General features: G+C 52.2%; 1 protein-coding gene across 3 annotated transcripts in view; it reads left to right on the top strand.

Annotated features, from left to right (window-relative positions):
• vrk1 (VRK serine/threonine kinase 1) overlaps positions 1-16,387 on the top strand; it is a 93,288-nt gene that overhangs the window by 2,401 nt on the left and 74,500 nt on the right. Inside the window, exon 1 of one of the 3 annotated variants that reach the window (XM_038774684.1) lies at positions 10,769-11,103. The exons of the other annotated variants lie outside the window; for them this stretch is intronic. The gene's annotated coding sequence lies outside the window, so the exon portion shown is untranslated. Of the gene's footprint in view, positions 1-10,768; positions 11,104-16,387 lie in introns of those variants that run through there. 3 annotated transcript variants of the gene reach the window in all.

Raw genomic sequence — 16,387 nt, 5'->3', positions numbered from 1 at the left:
ACAGATGGGGTGGCTGGCTGGGGGAAGGGGTACAGATGGGGGGGTGGCTGGGGGAAGGGGTACAGATGGGGGGGTGGCTGGGGGAAGGGGTACAGATGGGGGGTGGCTGGGGGAAGGGGTACAGATGGGGGGTGGCTGGGGTACAGATGCGGGGTGGCTGGTGTACAGATGCGGGGGTGGCTGGGGGAAGGGGTACAGATGGGGGGGGGGTGGCTGGGGGGAAGGGGTACAGATGGGGGGGTGGCTGGGGGAAGGGGTACATGGGGGGTGTCTGGGGGAAGGGGTACAGATGGGGGGTGGCTGGGGGAAGGGGTACAGATGGGGGGTGGCTGGGGGAAGGTGTACAGATGGGGGGTGGCTGGGGGAAGGTATACAGATGGGGGTGGCTGGGGGAAGGGGTACAGATGGGGGGTGGCTGGGGAAGGGGTACAGATGGGGAGTGGCTGGGGGAAGGGGTACAGATGGGGGGTGGCTCTGGGAAGGGGTACAGGTTGGGGGGGTGGCGGCTGGGGGAAGGGGTATAGATGGGTGGTGGCGACTGCGGGAAGGGGTACTGATGGGGGGGTGGCTGGGGAAGGGGTACAGATGGTGGGTGGCTGGGGTAAGGGTACAGATGGGGTGGCTGGGGGAAGGGGTACAGATGGTGGGGGGAGGGGAGTAGAGATGGTGGTAGAAGAGGGCGGTGATGGGAGGGGGTAGAGATGGAGGAGCGGTGGGAGGAGGGAGTGTGGCTGGGGTACAGGTGGAGGGTGGTGGCTGGGGGAAGGGGTACAGATGGGGGGGGGAGGGGGTAGAGATGGGTGGTGGTGGGGAGAAGAGGGCGGTGATGGGAGGGGGTAGAGATGGAGCAGTGGGGGGAGGGGATAGAGATGGGGAGGGGTGTGTGGCTGGGGTACAGATGGGGGGGTGGCTGGGGGAAGGTGTACAGATGGGGGGGGGCTGGGGGAAGGGGTACACATGAGGGGGTGGCTGGTGGAAGGGGTACAGATGGGTGTTGTGTGGCTGGGGGGAAGGGGTACAGATGGGGTGGCTGGGGAAGGGGCACAGATGGAGGGGTGGCTGGGGAAGGGGTACAGATGGGGGGGTGGGGGGAAGGGGTACAGATGGGGGGTGGTGGCTGGGGGAAGGGGTACAGATGGGTGGTGGCTGGGGAAGGGTACAGATGGGGTGGTGACTGGGGGAAGGGGTACAGATGGGGGTGGCTGGGGGAAGGGGTACAGATGGGGGTGGCTGGGGGAAGGGGTACTGATGGGGGTGGCTAGGGGAAGGGGTACAGATGGGGGTGGCTGGGGGAAGGGGTACAGATGGGGGTGGCTGGGGGAAGGGGTACAGATGGGGGGTGGCTGGGGGAAGGGGTACAGGTTTGAGGGGTGGCTGGGGAAGGGGTACAGATGGAGGGGTGGCTGGGGAAGGGGTACAGATGGGGGGGTGGCTGGGGGAAGGCGTACAGATGGGGGGTGGTGGCTGGGGGCAGGGTTCCATATGGGGGTGGCTGGGGAAGGTACAGATGGGGGGGTGGCTGGGGAAGGGGTACAGATGGGGGGGTGGCTGGGGAAGGGGTACAGATGGGGGGGTGGCTGGGGAAGGGGTACAGATGGGGGGTGGTAGCTGGGGAAGGTGTACAGATGGGGGGTGGCTGTGGAAAGGGGTACAGATGGGGGGTGGCTGGGGAAGGGGTACAGATGGGGGTGGCTGGGGGAAGGGGTACAGGTGGTGGGGAAGGGGTTAGAGATAGGGGGAGGGGGTTGAGATGGGGGGAGGGGGTAGTGGTGGGGGGAGGTGGTAGAGATGGGGGAGCAGTGGGGGGAGGGGGTAGAGATGGGGGTGGCTGGGGGAAGGGGTACAGATGGAGGGGTGGCTGGGGAAGGGGTACAGATGGAGGGGTGGCTGGGGAAGGGGTACAGATGGGGGTGGCTGGGGAAGGGGTACAGATGGGGGGGGGTGGTGGCTGGGGGAAGGGGTACAGATGGGGTGGTAGCTGGGGGTGAAGGGGTATAGATGGGGTGTGCCTGGGGGAAGGGGTACAGATGGGGGGTGGCTCTGGGAAGGGGTACAGGTTGGGGGGGTGGCGGCTGGGGGAAGGGGTATAGATGGGTGGTGGCGACTGCGGGAAGGGGTACTGATGGGGGGGTGGCTGGGGAAGGGGTACAGATGGTGGGTGGCTGGGGTAAGGGTACAGATGGGGTGGCTGGGGGAAGGGGTACAGATGGTGGGGGGAGGGGAGTAGAGATGGTGGTAGAAGAGGGCGGTGATGGGAGGGGGGTAGAGATGGTGGAGCGGTGGGAGGAGGGAGTGTGGCTGGGGTACAGGTGGAGGGTGGTGGCTGGGGGAAGGGGTACAGATGGGGGGGGGGGGGGTAGAGATGGGTGGTGGTGGGGAGAAGAGGGCGGGTGATGGGAGGGGGTAGAGATGGAGCAGTGGGGGGAGGGGATAGAGATGGGGAGGGGTGTGTGGCTGGGGTACAGATGGGGGGTGGCTGGGGGAAGGTGTACAGATGGGGGGGTGGCTGGGGGAAGGGGTACAGATGAGGGGGTAGCTGGTGGAAGGGGTACAGATGGGAGGGTGTGGCTGGGGGGAAGAGGTACAGATGGGGTGGCTGGGGAAGGGGCACAGATGGAGGGGTGGCTGGGGAAGGGGTACAGATGGGGGGGGTGGCTGGGGAAGGGGTACAGATGGGGGGTGGTGGCTGGGGGAAGGGGTACAGATGGGTGGTGGCTGGGGAAGGGGTACAGATGGGGTGGTGACTGGGGGAAGGGGTACAGATGGGGGTGGCTGGGGGAAGGGGTACAGATGGGGGTGGCTGGGGGAAGGGGGTACTGATGGGGGTGGCTGGGGGAAGGGGTACAGATGGGGGTGGCTGGGGGAAGGGGTACAGATGGGGGTGGCTGGGGGAAGGGGTACAAATGGGGGGTGGCTGGGGGAAGGGGTACAGGTTTGAGGGGTGGCTGGGAAGGGGTACAGATGGAGGGGTGGCTGGGGAAGGGGTACAGATGGGGGGGTGGCTGGGGGAAGGCGTACAGATGGGGGGTGGTGGCTGGGGGCAGGGTTCCATATGGGGGTGGCTGGGGGAAGGTACAGATGGGGGGGTGGCTGGGGAAGGGGTACAGATGGGGGGGGTGGCTGGGGAAGGGGTACAGATGGGGGGGGTGGCTGGGGAAGGGGTACAGATGGGGGGTGGTAGCTGGGGAAGGTGTACAGATGGGGGGTGGCTGTGGAAAGGGGTACAGATGGGGGGTGGCTGGGGGAAGGGGTACAGATGGGGGTGGCTGGGGGAAGGGGTACAGGTGGTGGGGGAAGGGGTTAGAGATAGGGGGGAGGGGGGTAGTGGTGGGGGGAGGTGGTAGAGATGGGGGAGCAGTGGGGGGAGGGGGTAGAGATGGGGTGGCTGGGGGAAGGGGTACAGATGGAGGGGTGGCTGGGGAAGGGGTACAGATGGAGGGGGTGGCTGGGGAAGGGGTACAGATGGGGGTGGCTGGGGAAGGGGTACAGATGGGGGGGTGGTGGCTGGGGGAAGGGGTACAGATGGGGTGGTAGCTGGGGGTGAAGGGGTACAGATGGGGTGTGCCTGGGGAAGGGGTACAGATGGGGGGTGCCTGGGGGAAGGGGTACAGATGGGGGTGCCTGGGGGAAGGGGTACAGGTGGTGGGGGCAGGGGGGTAGAGATGGTGGTGTGGTGGGGGAGGGGGTAGAGATGGGGGAGCGGTGGGGGAAGGGGGTAGAGGTGGGGGGAGGAGGGGGTAGAGATGACAGGGAGGGGGTAGAGATGGGGGTGTGGTGGGGAAGGAGGTAGAGATGGGGGTGTGGTGGGGAGGGGATAGAGATGGGGGTGTGGTGGGGGAGGGGGTAGAGATGGGGGTGTGGTGGAGGAGGGGGTAGAGATGGGGTGTGGTGGGGGAGGGGGTAGAGATGGGGGTGTGGTGGGGAGGGGGGTAGAGATGGGGGTGTGGTGGAGATGGGGGTGTGGGGGGGTAGAGATGGGGGTGTGGGGGGGGGTAGAGATGGAGGTGTGGTGGGGGTAAAGGGGGTAGAGATGGGGGTGTTGCGGGGGAAAGGGGACAGATGGAGGGGGTGTGGCGGGGGAGGGGGTAGAGATGGGGGTGTGGTGGGGGAGGGGGTAGAGATGGGGGTGTGGTGGGGGGAAAGGGGGTAGAGATGGAGGTGTGGTGGGTGAAAGGGGACAGATGAAGGGGTACAGGGGGTAGAGATGGGGGTGTGGTGGGGGAGGTGGTAGAGATGGGGGTGTGGTGGGGAGGTGGTAGAGATGGGGGTGTGGTGGGGAGGGGGTTGAGATGGGGGTGTGGTGGGGGAGGGGGTAGAGATGGGGGTGTGGTGGGGGAGGGGGGTAGAGATGGGGGTGTGGTGGGGGAGGGGGTGGAAATGGGGGTGTGGTGGGGGAGGGGGTGGAAATGGGGGTGTGGTGGGGGAGGGGGTGGAAATGGGGGTGTGGTGGGGGAGGGGGTGGAGATGGGGGTGTGGTGGGGAGGGGGTGGAGATGGGGGTGTGGGGGGTAGAGATGGAGGTGTGGTGGGGGGGAAGGGGGTAGAGATGGGGGTGTGGCGGGTGAAAGGGGACAGATGGAGGGGGTGTGGTGGAGGAAGGGGTACAGGGGGTAGAGGTGGGGGGGAGGGGGTATAGATGAGGGGGCGGTGAGGGTAGAGATGGGGGGTGGAGTGGGTAGAGATGAGAGTGCGGTGAGGGGAGGGGTTAGAGATGAGGGGGTCGTGCGGGGAGGGGTTGGAGATGGGGGTGGTGGGGGAAGGGTTAGAGATGGGGGTGGTGGGGGAAGGGTTAGAGATGGGGTGGTGGGGGAAGGGTTAGAGATGAGGGTGGTGGGGGGAAGGGTTAGAGATGAGGGCGGTGGGGGGAAGGGTTAGAGATGAGGGTGGTGGGGGAAGGGTTAGAGATGAGGGTGGTGGGGGGAAGGGTTAGAGATGAGGGTGGTTAGAGATGAGGGTGGTGGTGGGGGGAGAGTTAGAGATGAGGGTTGTGGGGGGAGGGGTTAGAGATGAGGGTGGTGGGGGAAGGGGTTAGAGATGGGGGGGTATAGGGGTCTGTCCATGTGCTGGGGGGGGGGGGTGTGGGGTGGAGAAGGGACATGCCCCCTCCCTCTCTTGCACCATGCCCCCTCGAGCATAGGGATATCCTATGGTAACTTCCCTATGCTGGTTGTGGGAGAAGGAGGGGTGTCCCTATGGTAGGAGGAGGGGAGGATTTCCCATTGCTGCAGGGGGGGGCGGGGTGGGGGGGGGTGCGGAGAGTAGAGGAGGAGGGGTTGTCCCTCTGCTGGGGGACGGGGAAGAGAGAGAGAAGGAGGGGGACGTGAAAAATTAAATGAAAATTGCTTATTGTCACAAGTAGGCTTCAAATGAAGTTACTGTGAAAAGCCCCTAGTCACCACATTCTGGTGCCTGTTCAGGGAGGCTGGTACAGGAATTGAACCCGTGCTGCTGGCCTGCCCCAGTTCTGCTGTAAAAGTCGGGGGGGGGAAGAGGATGTCGCTATGTTTGGGGGAGGGGGAAGAGAAGGTGCGGGATATCCCTATCCTGGGGTTGGTGGAAGAGAAGGAGAGGGATGTCCCTATGTTGGGGGGCAAGAAAAGGAGGGGAATGGCCCTATGCTGGGGGGGGGGGAGAGGAAGAGAAGGAGGGGGGTGGCTCAATGCTTGGGGGGGGGGGGGGGGGTTGAAGCGAAGGAGAGGGTTAGCCCAATATTTGGGGAGGTGGGTAGAGGGGGTTATCCCCTGTGCTTGGGGGGGGGGGGGGGGGGGGGAGGACGATGTCCCCTTGCTGTAGAGGAGGAGGGGGATGTCCCTATGTTTTGAGGGGGGGGGGGGGGGACGATGTCCCCTTGCTGTAGAGGAGGAGGGGGATGTCCCTATGTTTTGAGGGGGGGGGGGGAGGACGATGTCCCCTTGCTGTAGAGGAGGAGGGGGATGTCCCTATGTTTTGAGGGGGGGGGAAACAGAAGGGGGATGTACCTATGCTGGGGATGGGGGAATGCCCCTATGCTGGGGGGAGGAAGAGAAGGAGGGTGGTGGCCCAATGCTTCGGGGAGGTGGATAGAGGGGGATATCCCCTGTGCTTGGGGGTGGAGGAGGAGGGGGATGTCCCTCTGTTTTGGGTGTGTGGGGGGGAACAGAAGGTGGGGGATGTCCCTATGCTGGGGTTGGTGAAGAGAAGGAAGGGGATGGCCCAATGCTTGGGGTGGGTGAGGGCTGAGGTGGTAGAGGGGGCTGTCACTTGTGCTTTGGAGGGGGGGGGGGGTTGTCCCTTTGCTGGGGGGTGGGTGTAGGAGGGAGATATCCCATTGCTTGGGGGAGGTATGAGCCAGGATGCCCCCACGCTGGAGGTGAGGAGGATGGCTGAGATGCCCCCGCACTGGGAGTGGTGATAGGGGTATCAACGGTTGCACCGTTTTCAAAAAATTAATTCTAACGGGATGTGGGTGTTACTGGCGAGGCCAACACTTTACTTACCACCCCCTAATTGTCATTGAGAAGATGGTGGTGAGCTGGCTTCTTGAACTGCTACAGTCCATGTTTTGTAGTACACCCACTGTGCTGTTAGAGATGGAATTCCACGATTTTGATGCAGCGACAGTAGAGGAACAGCAAATATTTTCAAGTTAAGGTGGTGATGACTTGGAAGGGATCTTTCAGATGGTGGTGTTTCCATACATTTGCTGCACTTGTGATTCTAGATGGTAGTAGTTTTGGGTTTGCAAGGAGCCTTGGTGAGTTCCTGCAATGCATCTTGAAAATAGTACACATGGCAGCTACTGTGCACTAGTGGTGGAGGGTTTGAATGTTTGTTGAAGCGGTGCCAATCAAGCAGTCTGCTTTGTCCTGGATGGGTTGAGCTTCTTGAGTGTTGTTACAGTTGCATTCATCCAGACAAGTGGGGAGTTGTCCATCACATTCCTGACATGTGCCTTGTAGATGGTGGATAGGCTTTGGGGAGTCAGGAAATGAGTTACTCGTCGCAGGATAACTCGTCGCTGACCTGCACTTGTGGCCATATTTATACTGGCTAGTTCAGTTCAGTTTCTGGTCAACGGTAACCCCCAGGATTTTGATAGTGGGGGATTAGCGATGGTAATACCATTCAATGTCAAGGGGTGATAGTTTGATTCTTATTGGAGATGGTCACTGTGTGGCAGGTGCCACTTGTCAGCCCAAGCCTGGGTATTGTCCAGCTGCATTTGTACATGGACTGCTTCAGTGTCTAAGGAGTCAGGAATGGTGCTGAACATTGCGCAATCAACAGCGAACATCCCCACTTCTGACCTTGTGTTGGAAGGAAGGTCATTGATGAAGCAGCTCGGACACCACCCTGAGGATCTCCTACAATGATCTCCCGGGGCTGAGATGACAGACCTTCAATAGCCACAACCATCTTCCATTATATTATCATAGAATTTACAGTGCAGAAGGAGGCCATTCGGCCCATCGAGTCTGCACCGGCTCTTGGAAAGGCACCCTACCCACGGTCAACACCTCCCTCTATCCCAATAACCCAGTAACCCCACCCAATACGAAGGACAATTTTGGACACTAAGGGCAATTTATCATGGCCAATCCACCTAACCTGCACATCTTTGGACTGTGGGAGAAAACCAGAGCACCCGGAGGAAACCCACGCACACACGGGGAGGATGTGCAGACTCCACACAGACAGTGACCCAAGCCGGAATCGAACCTGGGACCCTGGAGCTGTGAAGCCATTGTGCTATCCATAATGCTACCGTGCTGCCCTGGCAAATTATGGCAGGTATGGCTCCAGCCAGTGGCGAGTTTACCATCTGATTCCCATTTGCTTCCAGTTTTACTAGGGGATCCTTGATGTCATACTCGAGCAAATGTTGCCTTGATGTCAAGGGCAGTCACTCTCCCTTCACCTCTGGAGTTCAATTCTTTTGTCCATGTTTGAACTAAGGCTGTAATGAGATCAGGAGCTGAGAGACCCTGGCGAAATTCATACTGAACGTCTGAGACGTTTAGTGGGTGGACAGAGCGAGGCCAACAGCATGGGTGAAATTCCCGTATCAGCTGAGGTTATTCATGAAAACCCATCTTCTCAACCTTGCCCCTCGTCTGAACTGTGGTGATCCTCTGGTTAAATTACCACCAGTCAACTCTCCTACTCAGGAAGGGGAAAACAGCATGTGGTCAGTCATCTGGGACTATGGCGACTTTACTTTATTGCTCAGTAAGTGCTGCTTGATAGCACTGTTGATAACCCCTTCCATCACGTGGAGGGTGTAGCTGTCTCCATGCAGATATGGGGGTGATGGATGGAGTGGGTGAAGCTGCTCCCATGCTGGGGGAATTGCTGTCACCGCACTGGGGGTTGGGGGCTGTGCAGGTGTCCCCTACCAGCGGTGGGTGGGAGGGTTGTCAATCTGGGTGCCTGATGTAGCTGCCCCTACGCCTTTGCTACTTCAGGGACCACTCCCAGGTTCTTGCTAGTTTCAACTTGGCAGTGAGAAAGTTTCCCAACTCGCTCATTGTCTTCAGGATGTTTACTGGGACTGGTAAAGCAAGGCAGACATTGTGTCATCCATTCCATAAGAGCAGAATTAGGTCACTCGGCCCATCGAGTCTGCTCCGCCATTCAATCATGGCTGATATTTTCTCAGTCCCATTCTTCTGCTTTCTCCATATAACCCCATATCCCCTTATTAATCAAGAACCTATCTGTCTCTACCTTAAAGACACTCGGTGATTTGGCCTCTACAGCCTTCTGCGGCAAAGAGTTCCACAGATTCACCACCCTCTGGCTGAAGAAATTCCTCCTCATCTCTGTTTTAAAATATCGTCCATTTAGTCTGAGATGTTGTCCTCTGGTTGTAGTTTTTCCTACAAGTGGAAACATCCCCTTCATGTCCACTCTATCCAGGCCTCACAGTATCCTGTAGGTTTCAATAAGATCCCCCCTCATGCTTCTAAATTCAAACGAGTACTCAGAGTCCTTAAACCCAGAGTACTCAACCGTTGTTCATACGACAAGTTCTTCATTCCAGGGATCATTCTTGTGAACCTCCTCTGGACCAAGGTCAGCACACCCTTCCTTAGATACGGGGCCCAAAACTGCTCACAATACTCCAAATGGGGTCTGACTAGAGCCTTATACAGCCTCAGAAGTACATCCCTGGCCTTGTATTCTAGCCCTCTTGACATGAATGCTAACATTGCATTTGCCTTCTTAACTGCCAACTAAACCTGCACATTAACTTAAGAGAATTGTGAATAAGGACTCCCAAGTCCCTTTGTGCTTCTGATTTCCCCATTTAGAAAATAGGCTATGCCTCCATTCCTCCTTCCAAAGTGCATAACCTCACACTTTTTCACATTGTATTTCATTTGCCACTTCGTTGCCAACTCTCCTAGCTTGTCCAAATCCTTTTGCAGCCCCTTGCTTCCTCAAAACTACCTGTCCCTCTACACATCTTTGTATCATCTGCAAGCTTAGCAACAGTGCCTTCAGTTCCTCCTTCCAGATCATTAATGTATATTGTGAAAAGCTGTGGTCCCAGCACAGACCCCTGAGGCATACCAGTAGTCACCGGCTGCCATCCGGAAAAAGACCCCTTTATCCCCACTCTGTTTTCTGCCAATCCTCTACCATGCCAGGATCTTACACTTAACACCATGGGCTTTTAACTTATTTAACAGTGTCCTATGCGGCACTTTGTCAAAGGCCTTCTGGAGATCTAAATAAATCACGTCCACTGGTTCTCCTTTGTCTAACTTCCTTATTACCTCCTCAGAACTCTACAGGTTTCCTTTGACAAAGCTGTGCCGACTCGGTCCTATTTTACCATGCACTTCCAAGTACTTTGCGATCTCATCTTTAATAACTAAGTATTTAGTGTTTGCCATCCATTTAATAGAATGAGGTCCATGTGCACTTCCTTTGGAAATCAATACCTAGGCTCCCTCTACCTGAAAGAATGGGAGAAATTTGTTCTCGGAGCCGAGAATGTTGAGGGGTAATTTACTAGAGGGATTCAGAATGATGAAGTGGGTAAATGACAAGAACTATTTCCATTGGCGGGAAGCTTGTGAAGCCAATAGGCAGTTATTTTTTTTATCATCAGGAAGACTCCATCTGAAAGCATATTCAGTAGTAACTTTCAAAAGGGAATTGGATACCTATTTGAAAATGACAAATCACAAGTTTTTGGGGTAAAGAGGCTAGCACAGGCAGGATGGGTTGAATGGCTATCTGTGCTGTTTCTGTGCAGGTTCAGCAGCTGGAATCACGGGAGAGCTGGTCAGCCGATGCGATACAAACTGATCTAGCTGGCAGTACTAACAGTGAATGCTCCTGAAAAAGACAGGCTTTAGTGATCAGATAGAATGCAATCAGCAGTGCTAGTTAATAGTTTGGACTCATCAGCTAATGTATGTTATGTCATGGGAAGAGTAGATTCTCTACCATTATGCAAAACAGTTGAGTTTGTGTTTTTTTTTTGTCATATAGAGAAGTACTCCCTCCTCAATGTTCTTTTAATGTTTGTTTGAAAAAAAATTCACCCAAAACCATAGATTGTATTCTTTGCTTAATCTATTTTCTCTGATGCTTGTCTGTAGATGATTATATTCAAATACTGTTATAAATCTGCCTTTGCATCCTAATTTGGTGAGCAATTTGTGATTGGGAGACAGAAGAGCATCACATCATAAAGACCATGTCATGACTGTTGTGATGTCACTTCAAGTGATATTAAATTCAGACTTGCACTGAGTAAGTTGTTCTGTGAAATCAAAACCAACTATATTTTGCTGAACATGGCACTAATGCGTTCTTAGGACTAGTGATGACTACAAATTATTGGAATTTTGCTATTTTGGTTTATGATGCATCACCTTTGATTGTGTTATAATCAAACAAAGGCTGAAAAGTAATTGTATTTATGTAACTTCATGAAGTATGACAGTGAAAGTTAAGTGACCTTATAATCACCCCGACCTTCTCTTAACTCCCTTCCTGCATAGTTTATCTGTTGCTTGTATCTCCTGTAAGTGCCAGTGTTATGGTTCTTGGACTCTATGTCCCGTGGTACTAAAAGAGAATTATCGTAGACCAGGATTGTTATGAGGTGAGTTGCTAAGAAATATGAATTGAGAGAAACGTAACAGTTTGCTGATGTGCAATTCTTTAAGCATTAGTCAAAGCTTATTGTTTAGAATGCATCTTCCTCCCAGAAAATATTTTAGATAGGATTGAAAAATGTTTTATTCATTCACTGGCATCTTGCATTGTTGTCAGAACTGGCATTCATTGCCTGTGTCAGTTGACCTGAGAATGTGGTAGGAGACCACCTGCTTGAACCACTGGACAATATAGTCTGTTAATGGTGGTGGTTTGGCACAACTAATTGGCTTGCTATGCCATTTGAGAGGACATTTTAGAGTTAGCCATGTTAGTGTTAGACTGGCGTTTCAGACCAGACAGCATAAAGACAGCAGATCTTTTTCACCATCGGACATTAGTGGACCACTTCGTCTTTCAGACAATCCAATGGCTTCATTAATGCTCACTTTTTCACTAGGTTGCCTGTAAATGCAGTTGCAAAGAAAAGTCTGAAAGTCTATTCCCACCTGCTCTGCAGGTTTTAAAGTCTTTGCTGCATCATTATATGAGGTCACTAGTTCAGCTACATCCCTACAATAATGCACTTGATCAACAATCAAGGTGGTCATAACAGTCCGTCTTGGAAGTTGAATTCACTGCAGTATCAAAGCATGTTTTCAAATGCATCAATTTAGAATGAAGGAGGAAACTTCTTAGGAAATACGTTTCCGGGCATCCGGGCAATAGTAAGGGATGACATCGGTGCTATGGAGGATAAGGTTGAATCCATTTGGGTGGAAATCAGGAATAGTAAGGCGAAAAAGTCACTGATAGGAGTAGTCTATCGGCCACCAAATAGTAACGATATGGTGGGGCAGGCAATAAACAAAGAAATAACTGATGCATGTAGAAATGGTACAGCAGTTATCATGGGGGATTTTAATCTACATGTCGATTGGTTTAACCAGGTCGGTAAAGGCAACCTTGAGGAGGAGTTTATAGAATGTATCCGCGATAGTTTCCTAGAACAGTATGTAATGGAACCTACGAGGGAACAAGCGGTCCTAGATCTTGTCCTGTGTAATGAGACAGGATTGATTCATGATCTCATAGTTAGGGATCCTCTCGGAAGGAGCGATCACAATATGGTGGAATTTAAAATACAGATGGAGGGTGAGAAAGTAAAATCAAATACTAGTGTTTTGTGTTTAAACAAAGGAGATTACAAGGGGATGAGAGAAGAACTAGCTAAGGTAGACTGGGAGCTAAGACTTTATGGTGGAACAGTTGAGGAACAGTGGAGAACCTTCCAAGCGATTTTTCACAGTGCTCAGCAAAGGTTTATACCAACAAAAAGGAAGGACGGAAGAAAGAGGGAAAATCGACCGTGGATATCTAAGGAAATAAGGGAGAGTATCAAATTGAAGGAAAAGGCATATAAAGTGGCAGAGAGTGCTGGGATATTAGAGGACTGGGAAATCTTTAGGGGGCAACAGAAAGCTACTAAAAAAGCTATAAAGAAGAGTAAGATAGAATATGAGAGTAAATTTGCTCAGAATATAAAAACAGACAGTAAAAGTTTTTACAAATATATAAGACAAAAAAGAGTGACTAAGGTAAATATTGGTCCTTTAGAGGATGAGAAGGGAGTTTTAATAATGGGAAATGAGGAAATGGCTGAGGACTGAACAGGTTTTTTGGGTCGGTCTTCACAGTGGAAGACACAAATAACATGCCAGCGACTGATAGAAATGAGGCTATGACAGGTGAGGACCTTGAGAGGATTGTTATCACTAAGGAGGGAGTGATGGGCAAGCTAATGGGGCTAAAGGTAGACAAGTCTCCTGGCCCTGATGGAATGCATCCCAGAGTGCTAAAAGAGATGGCTAGGGAAATTGCAGATGCACTAGTGATAATTTACCGAAATTCACTAGACTCTGGGGTGGTCCCGGTGGATTGGAAATTAGCAAACGTGACGCCACTGTTTAAAAAAGGAGGTAGGCAGAAAGCAGGAAATTATAGGCCAGTGAGCTTAACTTCGGTAGTAGGGAAGATTCTGGAATCTATCATCAAGGAAGAAATTGCGAGGCATCTGGATAGAAATTGTCCCATTGGGCAGACGCAGCATGGGTTCGTAAAGGGCAGGTTATGCCTAACTAATTTAGTAGAATTTTTTGAGGACATTACCAGTTCAGTAGATAACGGGGAGCCGATGGATGTGGTATATCTGGATTTCCAGAAAGCCTTTGACAAGGTGCCACACAAAAGGTTGCTGCATAAGATAAAGATGCATGGCATTAAGGGTAAAGTAGTAGCATGGATAGAGGATTGGTTAATTAATAGAAAGCAAAGAGTTGGGATAAATGGGTGTTTCTCTGGTTGGCAATCAGTAGCTAGTGGTGTCCCTCAGGGATCCGTGTTGGGCCCACAATTGTTCACAATTTACATAGATGATTTGGAGTTGGGGACCAAGGGCAATGTGTCCAAGTTTGCAGATGACACTAAGATAAGTGGTAAAGCAAAAAGTGCAGAGAATACTGGAAGTCTGCAGAGGGATTTGGATAGGTTAAGTGAATGGGGCTAGGGTCTGGCAGATGGAACACAATGTTGACAAATGTGAGGTTATCCATTTTGGTAGGAATAACAGCAAACGGGATTATTATTTAAACGATAAAATATTAAAGCATGCCGCTGTTCAGAGAGACTTGGGTGTGCTAGTGCATGAGTCACAGAAGGTTGGTTTACAAGTGCAACAGGTGATTAAGAAGGCAAATGGAATTTTGTCCTTCATTGCTAGAGGGATGGAGTTTAAGACTAGGGAGGTTATGTTGCAATTGTATAAGGTGTTAGTGCGGCCACACCTGGAGTATTGTGTTCAGTTTTGGTCTCCTTACTTGAGAAAGGACGTACTGGCGCTGGAGGGTGTGCAGAGGAGATTCACTAGGTTAATCCCAGAGCTGAAGGGGTTGGATTATGAGGAGAGGTTGAGTAGACTGGGACTGTACTCGTTGGAATTTAGAAGGATGAGGGGGGATCTTATAGAAACATTTAAAATTATGAAGGGAATAGATAGGATAGATGCGGGCAGGTTGTTTCCACTGGCGGGTGACAGCAGAACTAGGGGACATAGCCTCAAAATAAGGGGAAGTAGATTTAGGACTGAGTTTAGGAGGAACTTCTTCACCCAAAGGGTTGTGAATCTATGGAATTCCTTGCCCAGTGAAGCAGTTGAGGCTCCTTCATTACATGTTTTTAAGGTAAAGATAGATAGTTTTTTGAAGAATAAAGGGATTAAGGGTTATGGTGTTCGGGCCGGAAAGTGGAGCTGAGTCCACAAAAGATCAGCCATGATCTAATTGAATGGCGGAGCAGGCTCGAGGGGCCAGATGGCCTACTCCTGCTCCTAGTTCTTATGTTAGAACATAGAACAGTACAGCACAGAACAGGCCCTTCGGCCCTCGATGTTGTGCCGAGCAATGATCACCCTACTTAAACCCACGTAACCCGTAACCCAACAATACCCCCATTAATCTTACACTACGGGCAATTTAGCATGGCCAGTCCACCTAACCCGCACATCTTTGGACTGTGGGAGGAAACAAGAGCACCCGGAGGAAACCCACGCACACACGGGGAGGACGTGCAGACTCCACACAGACAGTGACCCAGCCGGGAATCGAACCTGGGACCCTGGAGCTGTGAAGCATTGATGCTAACCACCATGCTACCATGAGGCCCAGAAGGCCATGTTCTTATGTAAAGTCTCCCAAAGTTAAGATGGTGGGAAGGAAAAGCAAAAAGATTTGCATTTTGTTAGCACCTTCCACAATCCCTGGCTGAGATACACCCTATAATATGATTGTGAAGTGTAGTCACAAGTGTGCTATATGGAACATGATAGTGAATGTGTGTACACAAGAGGCCCCATAAACAACCATATGATTAAGGCCACATTTTTTGTGGTGATTTTCGTTTCCGGAATAACGGCCAGTGCTGAAAATAGAATAGCAGGCAGGATTCTGGGGATATCTCCCTGCTTTTCAAGATGGCGTCATATAATCTTTTCCATCCACCTGAGAGGGCAGATGGGGCATGGCTTTAATACCTCATCCAAAAAACAGCACTTCTGATGCTGCAGTGGCGAAGCACCATGGATTTTGTATGCAGGTTTCTAACATTTTGAATCTTGAGGTGAGAGAGCTCTGCCATTGAGTCATCGCTGACACCTAGGGATAATATTACAGACAGTAGGTTGAACATTCTGACTTGAGGTGAGAGCTCTGCCACAGAGTCCTCGCTGATACCTAGGAGCAATACTACAGACAGTAAGCGTGAAGGAACATTTAGTAAATAAAATGTACAGATATTCAGGTTAGACAAAAAAATAAGGAATACATTTTGAGCTTATAATATGCTTTTCAACGTCCAAAGAATTACTTTTTAAGTGTAGTCATGTTTGACAAATCTATTAGAGTTCTTGGAAGATATAGAAGGCGGGGTGGATAAAAGGGATCCAGTAGATGTAGTGCTTTTGCATTTCCAACAGCCATTCAATAAAGTGCCAGATCAAATGTTACTGCAGAAGATAAGAGATCAAAGTTTTAAAGTAAATTTGCTATAGTCCCAGCTGACCATAGGCTGCTTTCCCCTGGGGGGGGGGGGGGGGGGGGGGGGGGGGGAGAGAGGAGAGCTGACTGGTGGTGATTTAACCTGAGGATCATAGCACCTTGGGCGAGGGGCAAAGTTGGGAAGGTGGGCCTTCATGAATTTATGGGTGGTATATTCTCATGAATAGAGGATCATTGACAAACTAATGGGAAGCGGAGAATTGGGATAAATGGATACTTTTCAGTTGGCGGTTCACGAATGGAGAGCTGCAGCAATTAGTGTCAGGGCATCTATTACTGCTCTATCTTGATGACTTGGACAAGGTAACATTATTGTGGCAAATTATTGTGAATACAAATTTGCTGATGATACGTAGATAGATAGAAAAGCAAATTGTGAGGGCATACAAAGGAGTCTGCAAAGGAATGTAGATGGGTTAAGTGAGTTGGCAAAAATTTGGCAGATGGAATATAATGTAGGAAAATATGAGGTTGTCCACTTTGGCAGGAAGAATGGGAATAGAGAATGATTTAAATGGAGTGAGGCGGCTTGACAGGGTATTTGCTGTGGGGGTGATCTTTCCCCCTTAGGGGACTAGAACGAGGGGGTTGGGGGGAATCTTTCTTCTCATGGGGAACCTAGAATGAGGGTGTGGGGGGAGGGGGGGGGGTGTCTTTCCTGTCTTGGGGGAACCTCGAACG

Source organism: Scyliorhinus canicula, chromosome 2 (assembly GCF_902713615.1).
Source record: "Scyliorhinus canicula chromosome 2, sScyCan1.1, whole genome shotgun sequence".
In the NCBI taxonomy this organism is placed as follows: Eukaryota; Metazoa; Chordata; class Chondrichthyes; order Carcharhiniformes; family Scyliorhinidae; genus Scyliorhinus; species Scyliorhinus canicula.
Note: the sequence above shows the minus strand (reverse complement) of the source record. Positions and strands in the feature narration are given on the sequence as shown.